This window comes from Solanum verrucosum, unplaced genomic scaffold (genome assembly GCF_900185275.1).
Source record: "Solanum verrucosum unplaced genomic scaffold, falcon-dt-bn FXZP01000066.1, whole genome shotgun sequence".
Taxonomy (NCBI): Eukaryota; Viridiplantae; Streptophyta; class Magnoliopsida; order Solanales; family Solanaceae; genus Solanum; species Solanum verrucosum.
This window is the reverse complement of record NW_026020117.1, coordinates 398,561-419,959: the sequence shown is the minus strand read 5'-3', so window position 1 is coordinate 419,959 and position 21,399 is coordinate 398,561. Positions and strand designations below refer to the sequence as shown.

The window sequence follows — 21,399 nt, the reverse complement described above, 5'->3', positions numbered from 1 at the left end:
TTCTTTAGAGAATGCTCAAGTTTTAAATAGGCTACTTAAGACCACTGGAGATGATTAGAATCAACTATTGCATCTCTATTTATACTAATAAAATGTAAAATCAAAGGTCTTGCACAAATAACTAGATACATGTATCATAATTTACTCAGGGCCGTCTTAACCCCTAGGTCACTAAAGTCATCGCTTTGGGCTCCATATATTTTGGGGGCCCCATTTTTAAAAAAACAATTACTTATATATGTTATTTTAAAAAAAATTATATGTACTATGAGTGTTATGATTTCTACTAAGAAAATTGCATACGAGATGAAAATAAATCTGAATTTCGTAAGAAATAATTTGATGAATATATGGATAGCGAAATCACAAAGTCCGTTGAAGAATCTCTTAGAGTTGATTGCTATATATATGTAGAGTAGATCAAACTATTTTTTCACTTCAAAATAGATTAGAACCAATTGAAGCATATGGAAATACTTTTGATTTCTTATTTAGTGGTTAACTATTGAGATCACTAGATGATGAGAATTTGAAAAATATTGTCTTAACCTTGAACTTTCTTTAACACGTAATAATAGTTATTCTGATATTGAGGGTTTAGATTTATTTTTTGAATTAAAAGTGTTAAGGGAAATAATACAAGTAGAAGATAATGATCTGATGAAAATACTCAATCAAATAAAAAGACTTGATTCTTTTTCATATACACATATTCCTTATAGAATAATGTTAACAACTCCTGTAACCGTTGTCTCAGCCGAAAGAAGTTTTTTCGAAATTAAAATTGATTAAATCTTCTTTAAGATCAATAATTTCTTAAGAGAGATCGAATGAATTAACTATATTATCATTTGAAAAGAAATTATTAAAACACATTGTTTATAAAACAATACCTGATGACTTCACATCTAAAGTAGCTAGAAAAGTAGATTTTAAATAAAAGTATATATGATGAAAAAAATAAAATATCAGGGCTCTTATCTTAACTTTCGCTTTATGCCCCCAATGTTGTTGAGTCGGCCCTGAATTTACTAGATACATGTATTACAAAATCCTGAAAGACTTTTTGAAAAACTAAGAGACATTATTGGGAGACTAAATATCAATGTGTGAATGCATTAATTCCAACACTCCCCCTTAATGCATTTGCTTGACAACTCCAATGCCTCCTCGAAGATAGCAAAAACTTTTCTCTTGGAAGTGCTTTGGTGAAGATGTCAACAAGTTGTTCTCCCGACTGACAATAATTGCAACTGAATTTCGTCTTTCTCTTGTGCTTTTGAATATCTCCTTTTTTATTGAGTTTGGTTTCGTAATCCACTTTAGACTTACAACTTCTCTTTCTTTGGGTATACTCACACACTCCCAAGTATTATTTTTCTCAATCATCCGAATTTTTTCTGCCAAGGCTTTCTTCCAAACATCATGCTTTATTGGCTCCTCATAATTTTCTTTCTCTACACTGGCAAAGTTGCATCTTTGATAAATGTCACTAAACCTTTTTGTTCCTTTGGAGGTGGTTCTTCATCATCTGAATATGAGATTTCTCTGCCTTGAGGGACATCTTCCTCTTCCTCATCCTCATCTTGATTTGACACATCTAAAGATATGATAGAAGTATTTTTTACCTTAATCTCAGTATGTATCTCTGTAAGGCCTTGCACCATTTTTTTTGCTTGAGGAGCTTCAAACCATAAAAAATTAACTGACAAAATCTTTTTTGCCAAAACCATGAATCATCTACAACTTCATTTTTGAATGCATTGTAATGAAATTGGAAAAGAAATTTTCTTTTTATCATCTTTACTTCAACAATGACTTGATTTGACTCAATTTTATCATAAATCTTGCAATAATTATCTCTAAACACAAGAGAGTAATCAATTTCCATGAATTGACCAATACTAAAGAATTTTTCTTCCAAGTCAGGAATAAAAAACACATCATGAATTTGCTTACAACTCCCTTTTATGTTGATCGAAATGGTACCTTTACCTTTTGCATCTACTAAGGCTTCATTCCCATTTTTACTTTAGTAGTGATGCTACTCTTAATTAAGAGAAAAGCCTTTCAATCTCCGGTCATAGTCATGTGATTGCTACAACCACTATCAACATACCATTCATTGGTTTTAATGAAGCTTCATAGTGAGAAGCAAAGAAAAGGTTTTCTTCCCTTTCTTCCTCCCGTTTTTCACAAAAAATTGTTTGCTCCCGTTGCTTGTGCCAGCAATCCTTCTCAATGTGGCCAAACTTTTTACAAAAGTTACATTGGGGCTTGCCTTTGTGCCAACATTTTTCTGCATTGTGATTAGTCCTTTTGCAAATTTTACAAAAAAGACTAGTACTTTTCTCACCTTTTTCTTCAACCTTCATAGAGGAATCATCATGATCTTGCTTTTTTTTTGGATTGTAATTCTTCTTTTGTTGATTTTTTGAGAATTCTCATTTGTTCTGGACTAGAAAGTCGTCTCTTTGGGTTGATCTTCACGAAAAAATCTTCGCTTCTCGTGTGCACGAAATGATCCAACTAGCTTTTTGATGAAAAGTTTAGAAAGATTTTTCGTCTCCTCAGTGATAGCAACAATGTACTCATACTTTTCTGTGACACTAACTAGAATCTTTCCCACAACTTGTCGGTCAGAAATTGTATCACCGTGATTTCTCATTTCATTAACATATTCATGACTCTTGCACAATATTCATCTATATTTCCAGATTCTATCATCTTCAAGTTTTGAAACTATCTTCTAAGAGTTTGAAGATTTATAGTGTGTACCTTTTCGTCACCATACACTTTGATTTCCAAGGATTCCCAAGCTTGCTTTGCAGTCTCACAAGCAACATTTTGCAAAATATGCTCTTGAGACTCCTATTTGGATTTTGCTCAAGGCTTTTACATCTTAACGATACTCAGCCTAAAGATTTTTCATCTCTGCTAGTGAAAGTTTATTATCATTTTATGGCTCTTCATAGTCATTTACAACAATAGTGCAAAAACCTTCAGCTTTCAAATGCATTCTCATTCTTATCTTTTAGTATTCAAAATCAGTTCCATAAAAAAATGGAGTAAGAACAACTGAAGAATCAACACCTTTATTTGTTTTGGATGCTATATTTTTTTCTTTACCTAATCCCACATTAAGAACGAAAACCTGCTCTGATACCAATTTATAAGAAATATAGATGGAGAAAACTTTCTTTAGAGAATGCTCAAGTTTTATATAGGCTACTTAAGGCCACTTGAGATAATTAGAATCATCCATTACATCTCTATTTATACTAATAAAATATAAAATCAAAAGTCTTGCACAAATAACAAGATAAATGTATCATAGTTTACTAGATACATGTATTACAAAATCCTAAAAGATTTTTTTTAAAACTAGGAGACATTATTGGAAGACTAAACAACAAGGTGTGAATGCATTAATTCCAACATTTAGCACCCTTTATTAGAAGGTAAGAGTTCTAAATCCTCGAATCAATTCTGAGGAGGAATTTATTGTTATTAGCATGTTTGTTATATTTTCTTGTCATATATTGATTACATCTCATGGTGGGTACTTCTAACATCTTGTTTAGCTTAGGATTAAGAATTTTTTTGAGGTAATCTTCATGCTACGACCCTCCTTCAAAATTCCTATTCTAGTATCGTTTTATAGATTTCCGAGCCATGAAATAGTTTTTTGGATACCCTGGCTCCAGATAGCCACTCTTTCTTATTAAATTTGGCTATTGTTGTTTTATATTGATGGTGTTAGGGTGACAAAGCGATAAGATATTGGTGCGCCACATTTAGAAAGTCACATACAGAGGTTATCGATTGAAACGACATGGAGTCTGCCATGTTATTTTACCTCGGGATCTTTCCACTCGTGTTAGATGTTTATAGCTTCGTATTGTTGTTAGTATCTGATACGCTCAAATTACACCTCCCTAAAGAAGTATAAGCGATCATTATCAAGGAAGGTTGGGGTCGATCCCACGAGGAATATGATTTAGACTTAAACTTAACTCACTATTATATTTGTTTAGTCAACTTATTTTCGAGACAAGTAAGTAAAGGGGGGGGGGGTGTGTAACAAATAACTGATTGTAGTTTAGAGAACAAGTGAGCAAGATTCAAACTTTGATTGTTATCAATGAGAGAGAGAAACTAGGGTATATGTGTATCCCATAAGCTCATAACGCGGTAATCCTAGTAATAGAAATCATTTCCTAGTGTATCACATGCAAAGTGGTAAGTTATGTATCCCTAAGTCCTTGGTCCGGCAAATAGGAAATTTCACCCCGCACCTTGGTCCGACTACGTGTGTATAATTTACTAACCCTTACCTTTACCTCATATTAGACATCACATCAATGTATGACTTAGTTTTCACCCTCGCACCAATTGACATTAGACTATTAGATAGTATCACACTAAATCTATGTTGATAATTCTTTTCTTATTAACTACCTCCTTGGTCCGACAAGTAGCAACAAGGCGAGTTCTAACGTTGCGCACCGTTAAAAAGACTTCTAAATGAAAGAATTATCAATGCATGCAATAACACTATTCAAGAATTACTTAGTTACTATTCATACTTTGTTAATCACTCATGGTTCCCACAACCCTAGTTGTGGATTTAGTTACCTATAATAGCAAGAACACAATTCATATTTTTAGAAGAAGAATTCATGAACTTACGTAATGAGTAGAAGAAACCCAAAATCTCCAATTGAAGTTCAAAGCAAGAATCTTTATAAACCGAAAATAGGAAATCAAATTGCTAATGTTTTCAAGTTAATTCCCAAGAACACACCAAGAACTAAAGTTAAACAATAGTAGCTAACCCGCAAAAACGAGGTTTACATACCCTATTTATAGAAAATATAGTCCCAAACAAAAAGGAAACGAAATAAGGAAATAAAATGTTGGACGCGGCTTCAATCAACGAGACTGACCTACATACCATGGATCGACCTACGGTCCGTAGGTCCCTTCCATAGCTCATGACTTAGACAATTTCTCAGAAGCTTGGAACCTTCAACTTTCTGATGCGAACGACGGACCTGCAGAAGGTCCCATCTCGTGGCTCCACACTTAGAACTTTTTATCAGGTACTGGAACTTAGACTTTCTGATAAAAATGACGGACATGCAGGATGGCCCATAGGTCGACCTATAGTCTGTCAATAGCTTCCGTAGTTCCACACTTGGTCAAGACTTCCCTCATGCTCCATCTACGCCATCAACCTACAGAGCATGACTGGACCTACGGTCCGTAGGTCACCTCTGTAGGTGGCTCCTTTTGTAGTAATTCAACTGCTGTCTCTCTCAACCTCGTCCAAGTCTATTCCCTGCAAATATAGCACAATAATCAATAGTTCTAATACAAAATGGCCCTAGACACACACAACTCTTAAGTGAAATGTATTAAAAATACCATAAACTCACGGTTTATCAACACCCTCAACTTAAATTCGTTATTTGTCCTCAAGTGATGCACTAAAACTCTAAACGATACTTATATAGAAGCAGACATTCAAGCACAAGCAATCACATGGCTTTCTATCCCGACTCCCTTTTTGAGTGCAAATATTTTCTCTTAGACTCAAAAAGCTAACTCATGCGGATCAAGATACGACAAAGATCGACCAACATGCATCACAACATACACTTTCTCACAATCACCAAGGTACCAACTTTCCGACAATGTAACTAGTGCCCTCACTTCAAATGAAATCCTCTTCACACAATGAATATGCTTTTGAGTACAAGGATTCATTCAACGCTCACGCTCAGAAGTAACTTCAAGTACAGTTAGTGCTCAATACCATAGGCTTGACCTTATTTTCACTGCTTAGACTCTCCAAACTAGTTGCTAGGATCACTATAGGACTTTCTTAGTTGTAACGTAGGCTCAGGGTCAGGTGTGGTACATTTGGGTGCTTTTTAGTGACTTTTTGCATTACATTGGCTATTTACCTCTTCCTTGACCTATTTTTGGCATATTTACATTTCACTTTCTTTCCCTCAACTCTTGGCAACATGGATGTGACTTTTTGACTTTGTGACTCTTATTTCTCACTTTATTCTTTTTCTTTCACTTCTTTTTTCTTTTGTTTCTTTCAACACTTTTCTTTTGCTTCTTTTTGCACAAATTCACATCCTCTTTCTTTTTCTCTTTTCATCAGACAACTCTTTTCATACCCTTTTTTCATTTGATTTCCTCTTTCATAGCCACCCTCAACTTATGGATTTTGCATTAGTTGAGATGCACAGTGTCCGATGTCGGACTAGGGCAAAGATCAAGGTCACTTTTGACTTAGCCACCCTCAACTTAGGCTTTTGGCCTAAGTCAAGGTGCACATGTCCAAGGAGGGACCGGGGCCAAGACAATATTTTAAGGGAAGGTGAGTTAGGTGAATCAAAAGAAATGGTCAATTTTAGGCTCAAATATTTGGATAAAAAGGGAATAATGCTATCATTTGGTTAGATCATTTTAGGCTTAAGTGGAATAATTTGAACAATGGCCTATGATCACTTCCCAACTTCTAGCCTAGATTATCCTAGCAGGATCGACGGGGCAAGTTCTAGATTGGCACAAAACTGTCTGAACATTCAACTATCCTCACACACTCTTGACACCTTGTTTCATTATCAGATTATTAGATTACCCAGTTCAAGTCTTAACTTAAGTCATGAGATCAAATTGGTTCTTTATCATGTCATACTCAGAGCCAACATATTCAATTCATTCTAGCCTACAGATTTTAGCACATATCACAAATTTTGGACGGGTATCCTTTTTTATTCTTCACTATGCCATCATGCTTCTACACATACAATCCTAACACATGCCAGTTCAACATAATTAAAACAGTCTCTTGGGGGAAAGAACATAGGCTATAAAACCCCAAGAGAGGATTATGAATTGGGTTACTCACACTTCACCATATCACTCAAAATCCATTTACCCCACCTCAATAAAATATAGTGTGATTGCCCCCAATGCACAAAAAGTAAATAATAAAGGATCGGGTGAGGCAAACCTGTGGCGCATAGCGCCGAAGACCTATCAACAAGCGGGTGGGTCTGATTTTCCAGAGCCTGCTAGAACAACACTTGGGTCACTCTCAGTTGTGCCCGAATCAACTGTCACAACACCCTCAGTAGTGCTACCAGCCACTCTCACCGCACCATTAGTGGTGCTCACATTGCTTGAGGCACCAACACCAACCTCCCTAGCCTGCTGCTGGCGTGTCTCCTCATAAACTATAGATGCCCTCCGAGCCTCCTCAAATTGTTGGCACTTCCTCTTACGAGCTCTCTCAGCCTAAGTGTCCTTAGAAACCCGACTAGAGCGGGGGCGCTTCCCAGCACGATGGGAAGAGGAAGGTGGAGGCATATCATCCCCTAATAGAGCATCTAACACCGTGTCATCAACCAGTGTTGTGGGGGCCGACTCGGGCTCAGTCTCTGGTGGAGCTAGGAGAATGTCAAGATCAACTCGGAGACTGGCTAACTCCTTCCGGAAGGAAGAAACATCGGTGGAGGGGGTTGGCTGCTCCAAGACACGCAGCTCAAAAGCATCAAGGCACTGGTGGACTGCCTGAACCTTACGCTCCATCATCTGCTCCATCCATTGTTCCACCCTAGTCGGAGACTCCTCAATCACCCGCTGCATCCACGGCCTCACATACTGCAGTAGTGTGGCCATCTAAGACTCTAACTTTTGGACTCGAACTAAAGGCACAATGGCAGACGCTGAAGAGGGGGTGGCTCTGGAGGAGCTCGGGGCCTGACTGGAGGCCGGAGAATGGGAAGCAGAGCATCCTCAGTGGGGGCTGGAGGGGCAGGCTCATAAACATGTATCTGCTCCACATCAATCACTAAGTCTACTCCTAGTGGAGGCACCTCAACCTGCAGCTCTTTGCGTGGTGCTGCCACATTTGTCGAATCAGGCCTATATCCGGGGTCTTGGTCGCCTGGATCAACTTATCACAATGTCAGATCGGCACTCCAGAATCCCTTCACAGTTGAAAAATGAGGTAATAGAAGGGGTAAGTGGTGGTGGCCTTGAAGGACCTCTCATGTATCTCCGCAATAATCATGCAGGCAAAATCTATCTCGAATCCAACAACTAGGGGTACCACTATGACTGCGCGGTCCCAAGTGAGTAAATTATCAGCCTGCGTGGGGGACACCCGATTCCGTATGACCAGCCAGAAGAATTTGGCCACAAATGTGAGGGTGGCCTTCTTGATGCTCATGCCTGAGGTGCTGACCCACTCGCCGCTCTCTCCGTTTGTAGCAATATGACGGGCCAACCAGCGTAATAAACTCTCCCTCTACTCTTCATTCCTCTGGAATGCCCCACTCCTCACTATGTCCCAACGATAATCAAACTCTACCGTATTGATAACTAGAGTATGGCCCAGGCCGTATAAAAACCTGCGGATGGTGGCCTCAGATAGATCAATAGAAAACCCACGTACTAGTGTCGCCGTAAATGGAGTCTGTATGGTGGGCTTGACCAGTCTGTCAATAGAACCATGGAGGGTGGTTGTGTAGGAAGTATAGAAATCCTTCATGATCTCCTCGTTGTACAACAGGGGCTACTGGCCATAGTGTCTCTTGAAGAGGTCATGAATAGCAGGAGCGATGTGCAAGCTGCCTGTGAGAACTCGACGCTCCTCAGAGACTAAACGAGTTGGCCTCTCCTTCTCAGCCATCATCCTAGCATCAATGTATATTTGCAACTGACCACGGATACACCACCGGTTTGGCTCCTCAGCAACTACAACAGGATCGCTGTTTGGTGGTACCGAAATTTCCCCCTCGCTAGTAGCCTCATGAGACGAGGCATCCCTACCATGTGAACTTGACCCAGATACGGAGCCGGACCCGAAAGCAGAGACGAACTCGGAGGCGGAAGCAGAACCAGTCAGTAAACCAATCAGTGTGTCCTGCTCATCAGACTGGAAGGCAGTGACTACATCGGGAACCACCTGCCAGTTTTGATTCCGGGTAGTGCGAGGTGCTGTTGGGGATGTCCTCATAGTAGGTGGGACATAAGCGGGGTCGGTCTCCGCATTAGTGTATTCATCAATCAGCCTTAAGGTTGGGGCCACAGACTTTGACTTGCCCCTTGGCATGTAAGTCGGGGTTCTCTTGGGAGCCATTGCACATGTGGAGGAAGAATTAGTACCAAAATAAACCTATAACACACTCGAAATTTTTTTAGAACAAAGAACGAACCAAAACAAAAACTAAAAAATATTATATACAGTGGCATCAGTGGCCACCTACGGTGTGTACCTACGGTCTGTGGGTCCCCTTCGTAGGTCAGAGGTCCCAAAAAGTTGGGCTATGATGGGAACCATGGATGTGCAGAACACTTGGTGGATTTTCCATGTGTAGTAGACCCACGGACTTGACCTACGGTCCGTAGATGGGGTCTCATGGATCAGATCTGTGCTAGGTATCAGACATACCTCATTTTTAAACCATGTTTTTCAACTATTCAACAATCACCCTAAGTCTAATCATGTATTTCAACAAAATTTATGATAGTTTGTCATCCCTAGGGTTCCGTTTACACATTATTTCATATTTATTGCATACAAAACTAGGAACCCTAAGTCGAAACTGCCATTTAGACTATTTTCTCTAATCTATTTTATTACAAAGACAACATAATCAAATTCTATCGTCCCAAGGGTGTTTCTACTCTAGTTTATCATGCAATTTCAAACAACAAACAACCCAAGGTCAAGACCCACTTCGTGACTTCATGTATTGAACAATGAATATCGAAATTCAAAGTTAAAGTGATGTCTGTTACCTTACAAGTATCAGAAATGAATGATTGTGTGATGACAATGGACTCTTTTAGACCTTTGTGCTAACCTTTTGATGCCAAACCCGGAGAATGGAATCGCTGGGGAGAGGGAGATGAGGATTTTGGAAGAGGGAAAGTGATATGGGATTATGGGGAAGTGATTGTGGAGTGATCTGTGGGATTTAGGAGTTTAATGGAGTGATTTAGGGAGATGAAAGGTTTAGAAACCGTTGGGAGGGAGTTTTGAATATGGGGAATGTATTAAAAATGAGGGGTTTTATTTTTAAAAGTGTCTGGGTCGGGTTGGGAGAAACCTAGGTTTAGACCTACGAGACCCCGTCTACGGTCTGTGGGTCGACCTACGGACCGTAGATGGGGTCTGTAGGTCACTCAACACTTAGAAAATTTTGAGGACTCACATGGGGTCTACGGACACCATTCACGGTCCGTGGATTGAACCACGGACCGTCGATGGAGTTCGTAGACCTCTACAACACAGACATTTTTGCAGATTTTGCTTTAAATCCCTGCATATGTAGCAACCGTTAGGCCTTACTTTTTACATTTTCTGGAAACTTTTTAGACACGAACCCTATTCTATATCTAGCCAACACTAAAACAAAAATAAAATTGCAATCTAAAGAATTTCAGAAGATCAATAAACAAAGAAAACTCTTAAATCGAAAAGAAAAACCTATAGTTGGCTAGATTGTACATTTTGGGTTGCCTCCCAAGCAACTCTTGATTTAACGTTGCGGCACGACACAGGCCTCTTGATTACTCAGACTTCATCAAGATAGTAAGCCACAACCACCTTTGGCACATTCTCCTCTTTTCTCATGTAGACCTTGATCCTTTGCCCATTCACCTTGAACCTTGTTCCCTCATTGTTTTCGAGCTCAACCGCTCCATGTGGGAACACTTGCGTGACTATGAATGGCCCGGTCCACTTGGACTTGAGCTTGCTAGGAAACAAGCGTAACCTAGAGTTGAATAGAAGCACCAGATCACCCACAACAAATTCTCTCTTTTCAATCTTTTGATCATGATACTTATTCATCTTCTCCTTGTACAAGGCTGAACTTTCATAAGCTCTTAAGCGAAACTCATCAAGCGCATTCATGTCACTTACTCTCTGATTCGATGCGGTGCCCCAATCCAAATTCAACTTCTTTAGTGCCCACATAGCCTTATGCTCTAGCTCTACCAGCAGATGACAAGACTTCCCATATACAAGTTGGTAGGGGGACATACCTATGGGAGTCTTGAATGCGGTGCGATAGGCCCATAGAGCATCATCAAGCTTCCTTGACCAAATGGTTTTATTTGCATTCATAGTCTTAGCCGTAATCTGCTTGATCTCTCTGTTGGACACTTCAACTTGCCCACTAGACTGCAGATGGTAAGGAGTGACTACATTGTGGCGGACGCCATATTTCTCAAGTAGCGCCTTGAAGAACTTATTACAGAAGTGGGAACCTACATCGCTAATAATCACCCTATGTGTACCAAATCTAGAGAAGATATTATTTTTCAAGAATATAGTGGCACTTTTACCTTCATTGTTGGAAAGTGTAATTGCTTCCACCCAGTTCAACACATAATCAACCGCAACAAGAATATACTTCATCCCATGTGACCTCACAAATGGACCCATAAAATCAATGCCCCATACATCAAATAACTCTATCACCAATATCAAATTCATAAGAAGCTCTTGCCTCTTTGAAAATCTCCTTCTCTTTGGCAATAGTCACAAAACTTGGCGAAATCATGAGCATCTTGGTGGATGGTAGGCCAGTAATACCCACAATACAAAATTTTATGCGCAGTCCGAATACCACTATGATGCCCACCAACAGGCGATGAGTGACACACTTCTAGTATACTCAACATCTCAACCTCGGGCACACATTGACGAATAATCCCATCAGCACAACTACCGTACAAATAAGTCTCATCCCAAAAGAACTTCTTAACATCATGCATAAACTTTTTCCTTTGGTGAAACGACAAATCTGATGGCACCAGATCACTTGCCAAGTAGTTAGCAAAGTCTGCGAACCAAGGAATCAGATCATAAGAAATAACCAATACCTATTCATCTGGAAAAGCATCATTAATTCAGCCCTATTTCCTAGATTGAGCATAGATTCTTCTTCCAATCTGGACAAGTGATCGACAACCTGATTTTCTGTCCCCTTTCTATCTTTCACCTCAAAGTCGAACTCTTGCAGCAACAACACCCATCTAATCAACCTCTGTTTTGCATCCTTCTTAGCCATCAAATACCTCAATGCAGAACGATCAATATGCACTATGACCTTAGTACCAAGCAAGTAGGATTGAAATTTCTCGAATGCGAAAACCACCGTAAGAAGTTCATGTTCAATCATTGTATAGTTCTTTTGAGCCACATTTAGAGCTTTGATGGCATACTAAATAGGATGAGGAATCTTCTTTCGCCTCTGTCCCAATACCACACCAAACGCCACTCCACTCGCATCACACATTACCTAAAATGGTTGCCCCCAATCCAGTGAAATAATGATAGGTGTGGAAACTAGGTTTTCCTTCAACTCTCTAAATGCTCTCACACAAGCATCATCAAAATCAAACTTACACTCCTTTTCGAGCAATTTGCACAATGGATGTGCAATTTTTGAGAAATCCTTGATGAACCTCCTATAGAAACCTGCATGCCCAAGAAAACCTCTAACAGTGGAAGCTTTTCTATTACCTCTACTGTCGCTCTATCAACCTCAATACCCTTCTCAGAAATCCGATGACCCAGAACTATCCCCTTTTTCACCATGAAGTGGCACTTTTCCCAATTGAGCACAAGATTGCACTCTTCACACCATTTAAGTACTTCAACCATATGGTCTAAACAACGATCAAAAGAGTCACCTACCATAGAGAAATCATCCATAAATACCTCAATAGTGTCCTCCATCATATAAGAAAATATCGACATCATACAACGCTGGAAGGTCGTTGGAGCATTACACAACCCAAATGACATTCATTTGAAGGCGAAAGTCCCATAAGGGCAAGTGAAGGTGGTCTTCTCTTGGTCTTCCGGAGCTATGAAATCTGATTGTAGCCTGAATAACCATCAAGAAAACAATACCAACCCTTACCGGCAAGTCGGTCCAACATCTGATCCATGAGCGACATAGGGAAGTTGTCCTTTTTTGTCCAAGCATTTAATTTTTGGTAATCCATGCAGAATCTCCATCCAGTCACAGGCCGCATCGGAACAAGCTCATTTTTTGCATTTAGAACCACAGTTATCCCACCTTTCTTAGGCACACACTGAATAGGACAAACCCAACTACTATCTGCAATGGGATACATAACTCCAACATCCAACCACTTGATGATTTACTTTTTCACTACCTCTTGCATATATGGATTTAGTCTTCTTTGGTGCTCGATACTAGGCTTGTGATCCGGCATGAGTTGGATTTTATGAGAAAAAATGCCAGGAGGGATCCCAATAATGTCTGCAGTAGTCCACCCAATAGCCCGCTTGAACCTCTTCAACACGAAAACCAATGCCTCAACTTGTGCCATATTCAAATCTGCCGCAATGATGATTGGTAAAGTACCATCTCTCCCCAAGAATACATACCTCAAATGTGATGGTAGAGCCTTAAGCTCCAATTTCAGAGCCTCTTCAACAGACGGTATTGCGGGTGGAGAGTCATGATTCTTCATGTCTAACTCCAATCTCTTAGTTTTTGAACGGAATTTGAACCTATCAAGTGCGGCGACCAATTCATCATAGTCTTCAATACCATGACCCTCAAAATTCATCATTAGCGCTGCTAGTGCATCAACACCCATCCTCTCTTCAATAGACACCTCAGAATCACTCTCTACAATATGATTCACCACTTATACTGACTTGAGCTCACTACTTTGCTTCATGGATCTACAGATGTTGAAAGTTACCTCTTCACTATTCAATCAAAACTTCATCTGCTTTTTCTCCATATCTACCAAAACATGCCCAGTGGCAAGGAATGGTCTCCCAAGGATAATGGAAACCTTAAAATCAACCTCACAATCATGTATCACAAAATCCGTCGGAAAGATAAAAGACTCCACTTTCACTAGTACATCTTGGAGCACACCAATGGGCCTCTTCACAGTTCTATCGGCCATGAGCAATCGCATCGCAATCGGTTTTGGATCCCCTAAACCCAACTTCTTGTAAATAGACAATGACATTAGATTAATACTAGCACCCAAATCGCCCAACGCCTTCGCAAAATGTAGCAACCCGATGGTACACGGAATACTGAAGGCACCAGGATCCTCCTTCTTCTGCACAAGGGACCTTGTAGAAATTGCACTACAATGTTGCAACCTATCATCATCTTCAAAAATCACGCCCCTTTTCTTCGTCACCAAATCTTTCATAAACTTCGCATACCCAGACATTTGCTCCAAAGCTTCTATCAACGAAATATTGATGGACAACTGTTTCAACATAGCGATGAACCTATGGTATTTCCCTTCTTCATTCTTCCTAACTAACCTCTGTGGGAATGGAAGTGGAGGTCTAAGCATGGGGACAACTTTTTGGGTTATCTCTGCTTCCTTCTCTTGTAGCATTCTTGGACTCTCCAGTAACCTCAATCTTTTCATCATCTTGCTCAACCACAATTTCAACCTCAGACGACATAGGTGGATCAGTGGTCTGCTTACCCCCTCGAGTAGTGACTGCCATACAATGCCCATCATTTCTCAGATTTTGGATGGTGTTGCTAGGAAGTGTGCCAGACTGATGTGGGTTTACTGTAGTAGACAACTAATTCATCTACTGCTCAAGTTGCTTGATCGACACTGCATGGGCGTCAACTTTTTGACCAATACTAGGCAAGTCATTTCGCATCTCCTTCACATTCTCATTAGTCGAATCAAAACTCTTCATCATCTTTTGCATCATATCCTCAATACATGACATACTACCCCCACCTTCCCTATTACCATATTCCCAATTTTGAGGAGGAACATAAGGACCACCTCTATCGTTTCTGTTGCCATAGTTGTTCCGATTGTAGTTGTTGTCGCAATTATAGTTCCCATCCCGGACATACGGACCCTTTCAATTGTAGTTACCATATATAGTTTGGACCTTGGTGCCAATTATCCGAATTGGAACCTTTTCCATTGGCTCGGAAACCCCCTGTCTGATCATTCACTACATAAGTATCCTCTTCATAGTAGCACTCCTCAACCGGTGGTGGATTCCTAGTCAAATAATTCACAACATTTACCTTTTCGGCACCTTCGCTCACATGCTTCAATACCAACCCCAGTTCGGTCCACATCTGAGCCATCTTCACGAATGTCATCAGCAGATTGGTTGGGTGTAGATTGAACTGCAAATATGATCCTCCCAGTGTCTGACTTTCTAGTGCTCCAAGCTTTGTTATTCCGGGAGATTTTCTCCAATTTCTCAGCGATCTACTCAAAAGTGCACTCACCATATGAACCTCCAGTGAGAGTATCAAGCACAACCTTACTATTGTCATCCTGACCTCTGTAGAAGTATTCCTTCAACGACTCATCATCAATGCGGTGGTTTGGAACACTTCTGATGAAGGCAGTGAACCTATCCCACGAAATACTCACAGACTCTCCAAGTTGTGCCACGAAGTTGTTAAGTTTATCTTTATGGTTCAACTTCTTTGACAATGGAAAGTACTTGGCCATGAACACCTTGTGCAATTGATCCCATGTATGAATGGAGTTATATAGAAGCTCAGAAAACCACACAGCAGCATCACCAATCAATGACACAGCAGCATCACCAATCAATGATAGAGGGAAGACTCTCAACCCAATGACATCCATGTCCAATTCCGGTCGACCCACACAACTCTTGCAAACACTCCTCAACTTGGCCATGTGCCCATGCGGATCCTCCGATGCCATACTAGAGAACAAGTCCCTCGATGTAAGCATCTGCATCAGACTGCTAGTCATTACGAATTTATGCCCCAGAGGTAGAGGAGGTAGAACAATAGGCCCTTCAGATTCAACGGTATTGAAGTTGACCCTATAGTTATCACACAACATTGGTTCTGGTGGATTCTGTACCCTCAATGCATCTCCCAGTAGATTTTCACCCTGAACCTGAACATTCTCATTATCAGCCCTAGGAGGCTGCAACTCAACCCCATCACCTAGATTTCCTTCGATAGGATTGACATGGACTCCTTGATTATTCATCCTTCACAAAGTTCTGTTCAATTCTGGATCGTATGGAGTCAGTGGTTCACCTCGACTCCGTGTACTTGGCATACACTAGAGTAGGAACCTGAGAGAAACAAAAACAAAAGAGAAAGTAAAATTATGAAATAATTGACTAAAGTTAAATAATGTAGTTAAACTAAATCTAAAAGCTTTATTCCTCGGCAGTGGCGCCAAAATTTGATACACTCAAATTACACCTCCCTATAAAAGTATAAGCGATTGTTATCAAGTAAAAACCCCAACTAGAAGGTTGGGGTCGATCCTACGAGGAATATGATTTAGACACTATTATATTCGTTTAGTCAATTTATTTTCGAGACAAGTAAGTAAGGGGGGGGGGGGTTGTGTAGAAAAATAACTGATTGTAGTTTAGAGAACAACTGAGCAAGATTCAAGCTTCAGTTGTTATCAATGAGAGAGATAAACTAGGGTATATGTGTTCCTCATAAGCTCATAATGCGGTAATCCTAGTAATAGAAATTCTTTCCTAGTGTATCACATGCAAAGTGGTAAGTTATGTATCCCTAAGTCCTTGGTCTGGCAAATAGGAAATTTCACCACGCACCTTGGTCCAGCTACGTATGTATAATTTACTAACCCTTACATTTACCTCATATTAGACATCACATCAATGTATGACTTAGTTTTCACCCTCGCACCAATTGACATTAGACTATTAGATAGTATCACACTAAATCTATGTTGATAATTCTTTTCTTATTAACTACCTTCTTGGTTCGGAAAGTAGAAACAAGGCGAGTTCTAACATTGCGCACTGTTAAAAAGACTTTTAAACGAAAGAATTATCAATGCATACAATAAAACTATTCAAGAATTACTTAGTTACTATTCATACTTTGTTAATCGCTCATGGTTCCCACAATCCCAGTTGTGGATTTAGTTACCCATAATAGCAAGAACACAATTCATATTTTTAGAAGAAGAATTCATAAACTTATGTAATGAGTAGAAGAAACCCAGAATCTCCAATTAAAATTCAAAGAAAGAATCTTTATAAACTGAAAATAAGAAATTAAATTACTAATGTTTGCAAGTTAATTCCAAGAACACACCAAGAACTAAAGTGAAACAATAGTAGCTAACCCCAAAAAATGAGGTTTACATACCCTATTTATAGAAAACATAGTACCAAATAAAAAGGAAACAAAATAATGAAATAAACTGCTGGACGCGGCTTCAATCGATGAGACTGACCTACGGACTGTGGATCGACCTACGATTCGTAGGTCTCTTCTGTTGCTCAGGACTTAGACAATTTCTCAGAAGCTTGGAATCTTCAACTTTCTGATTCAAATGACGGACCTACAGAACAGACCGTAGGTCGACCTACGGTCCGTTGGTCCCCTCTCGTGGCTCCACACTTAGAACTTTTCATCAAGTACTGGAACTCAGACTTTTCGATACAAATGATGGACATGCAGGACGACTCGTAGGTTGACCTACGGTCCGTCAATAGCTTTCGTATTCCACACTTGGTCAAGAATTCCTTGATGATCCATCTACGCCACCAACCTATGGTTCGTGACTGGACCTACGGTCTGTAGGTCACCTCCGTAGGTGGCTCCTTCTGCAGAAATTTATTTGTTGTCTCTCTCAACCTCGTCCAAGTCTATTTTCTACAAAAATAGCACAATAATCATTAGTTCTAATACAAAATGGCCCTAGACACACACAACTCTTTAGTGAAATGTATTAAAAATATCATAAACTCACGGTATATCAATATTTTGATTAGAAATTATGATGTTGTTTGTTGAGTTAAAGTAGACTGGTTGTAATAATAACCTTAATGCCTTATTGATTGGTCATGAGTCATTTTTACAGCCTTGTTGTCTACATTTATTGCATTGGGATCATTTGTTTGAAAATTATAGAGACACCTTGAAACTTTTATTTTGGAGGTATGTAAAGGTGATCCCATTCTTTTGTTGGCATGACTCCTAAAGGAGTTGGTTGTTAAATATCTCTAAATTATTGTTGATCTTATTCTTGCTAGAAATCCATATCTAGTAATGTCGGTGTTGTGTTAAGTTGGAAGTAAGACTTGAAAGATATATGTTTTTGTTATCAAATTACTGTGGTTGTTGGGTTAATTGAGGTATACATAGTTATGGTATGGAGGAGGTACAATTTCATACAGGTTTCTTGTGGAGTTGCTATTTTTTTTATATACATGTTCATCATATGCGTGCTTTTAGATATCATGGAGGCCTTGTTGGATCCCTTATCAATATACACGTTTCTATTATAAACTGGTTAGTTAGTTCAAATTGTTGTTGTGACACAATGTTTATGTTGTTTTCCCACATACATATGCATTGTGCATATAAATTGCATCCATGTCCTTAAATCTGGGGTCAGGGTGTTTTCATACACTACATTACATTGCATTTTATGTTGTTATGTACTATGTCTTGGGTTGTTATGGTCAGTAGAGTGTGGGATCTTTGAGGATCGTATGTGTTGTTCATTTAGTGATGTAAGATTGGGCGGAATCAAGCATATTTGGCTATGAGTTATTGGTCGCATGTTATTCTTTTTGCAGTTTCTACAATTGTGTGACTTGAGGCAAGGACATGTAAGACTAATAGTTGCTACAATTAGTTATGTGCTAACTGTTTTTCCTTGCATTGCACTTATCATCATGTGATTGTGGTTTGAATCTGTCGAGCTTCTAAGGGCTCTGCTAGATTTTTATGTGACGGTTGAACTGGTGGTTATTTATGTGGATTGAGTTAGGAACAAAGGAAGTGTATACAACCACACAATGGTTCTTAGGTACTTGGGGATTCACTAACCGTTTGTATGGTGTGTTGCATATTGTGTTATATAATATTATACTTAGTTATTGTGATTGCCTAGAGGGTCCGCAAGGACCTGCAAGGTGTGAGAAACACGGTCGAGCCCATGGCATTATAAAGACATGCAAGGAATAAGTATTTCTGTATGGTTGAACATATGGCATTATAATTTATAACGACCTAGAAGGCATGATTATTTTCTCATGGTTGAGTCCAATGTATTATAATAACTTGCAAGGCGTGAGTATTTCTGCATGGTCATACTTATGCTTTGCTTTATTGTAAGCCATGGGTTGGTTCAGTAGGTTAAGCTTATATATTATGCACCCTTTAGGTTGTTATTGTATTCAACAACGTTGATTGACTTATGTTAAGTATCTTGTATTGCATTCTTGTGTTGTGATGGTTATAATTAGATATGTCATGAGTTTATGAGGCAATAGGCTATGACGCAATAGGCTATGAGGCAGGTAGATTACGCCTACGGGCTGGGTAGATTGCACTAACAAGATTGACAGACTGTACGAGGCAACACTTATATTATACCATAGAGCCTAAGAGTTGTGTTGTCTCACGAATTAATGCCCCTACCACCTTCATAGAGTTGATGACATGAGTTTTTAGACCGTATCTTGATTTATTTTTCATTTTGTTCATAAATGAAATTCTGGTATAGTCATGGAGCAGAAGTGATTATGAGCAAGATTTGAAGATTCTGCTCCAAACTTTGAGAGATCAGCGACTTTATGCCAATTTATCAAAGTGTGAGTTCTGGATTGAGTTTGTAGCGGTATTGGGGCATGTGGTGTCCAAGGATGGTATCATGATAGATCGAAGATTGAGGCCTTTTGGGATTGGGCTAGGCCCACTTTAGTTACTGAGTTTCAGAGTTTTGTCAAATTACCAAGATACTACAAGTGGTTTGTGGAGGGTTTCTCGACTATTGCAGCACCTTTGACTTGGTTGACGCGCCTTGATGATCCTTTTGAGTGGTCTGAGGAGTGTGAGTTGAGCTTTCAGAAGTTCAAGGAGCTATTGACTACTGCTCCTATATTGACTCTTCCTGTTTAGGGCGAGGGCTTCACGGTCTATTCTGATGCATACAATTGGTTTGGGTTGTATGTCGATGAAGTGGGGTCAAGTTATTGCTTATGCGTCGAGACATCTTAGGCTACATGAGCACAAATACCCTACCCATGACTTGGAGTTGGCGGTGGTAGTTTTTGCACTTAAGATTTGGAGGGACTGCCTATATGAAGTTCATTGCGATATCTACACGTATCAAATGAGTCTTAGTAAATCAAGAGCAACAAAGACCTTAATTTGAGACAGCGCCATTGGATTGAGCTCTTGAAAGACTATGACCTTTTTATCCTCTATCACCAGGGAAAGGCAAATATGGAAGCGAATGCCTTAAGCCGGAAGGCACCTAGTATAGGTAGTCTAGAAATCATATCTACCGTGGGGTGACTTTAGCTTTGGACATTTAGTCCTTAGCTAATTAGATGATTCAGTTGGATGTTTCAAATTCTAGGCGTGTCCTAGCCCATGTGGGAGTTTAATCCTCCTTGCTTGTTAGATCCGCAGCCGTCAGTTTGAGGATGAGGTCTTGGTGGCACTTTGAGATAGAGTGTTAGTAGGTGATGCCAGTCAAGCTACCTTAGATTTAGATGGGGTTTTGAAGTTCTTAGGTCGTATTTGTGTTCTGAGAGTTTGGAGTTTAATCCAACTAATATTTCATGAGGCCTATGATTCTAGATCTCTATCTATATTGGCACCACAAAGATGTATCATGACTTGAGGCAACATTATTGGTGGGTGGCATGAGGAGAGATATTGCAAACCATGTGTGCCATTGCCTGAGTTGCCAACATGTGAAGGCCGAGTATTTGAGACATGGTGGTGATTTCCAGAGATTACCCATTCCGAGTGGAAGTGATACCACATCACTATGGAATTTGTGGAAGGTTTGCCTCAGACTTCTAGGTTTGTTGACAACATTTGGGTCATCGTTTATTGATTGACCAAGTCGGCACACTTCCTCCTTGTTCAATGGTTATTCGGAAAGGAAAAGCTCCGACCTTGTGATTTAGAGTGCCCGCGGTCGGTCTATAGGTAGGCTACAATTGATCTTAAATGCATGAATTCATGATGATTACAGTGAATTGGGGGTGGGCACCTAGTTATTTCTACTTCTCTTCTTAGATACCATGTTTTACGACTGGTCGCTATTGTTCCCAGATTCGTACCGTGCTAGCTTGGGGTTTTTATGAGTGTCATTTCACATTGTTGTGTTCTATTTGCATTATTTCTTATTTATTGAGCATGTTCAACTTTAGTCTAGGATTAGACTAAGGATGCCTTAGACTTGCGATTCTTCTAGCCTTCATTTGTCTCCGATATCATTTCGGACACTCTAGATCCCTAAATACTGAAATAGCAGACTGGGTCTGATGGTATGAACCTTAGTCTA

At 39.7% G+C, this 21,399-nt stretch overlaps 1 pseudogene; it reads right to left on the bottom strand.

Annotated features, from left to right (window-relative positions):
- Positions 1-1,457: 1,457 nt before the first annotated feature.
- On the bottom strand, positions 1,458-15,561 carry LOC125825693 (uncharacterized; annotated as a pseudogene).
- Positions 15,562-21,399: the final 5,838 nt, after the last annotated feature.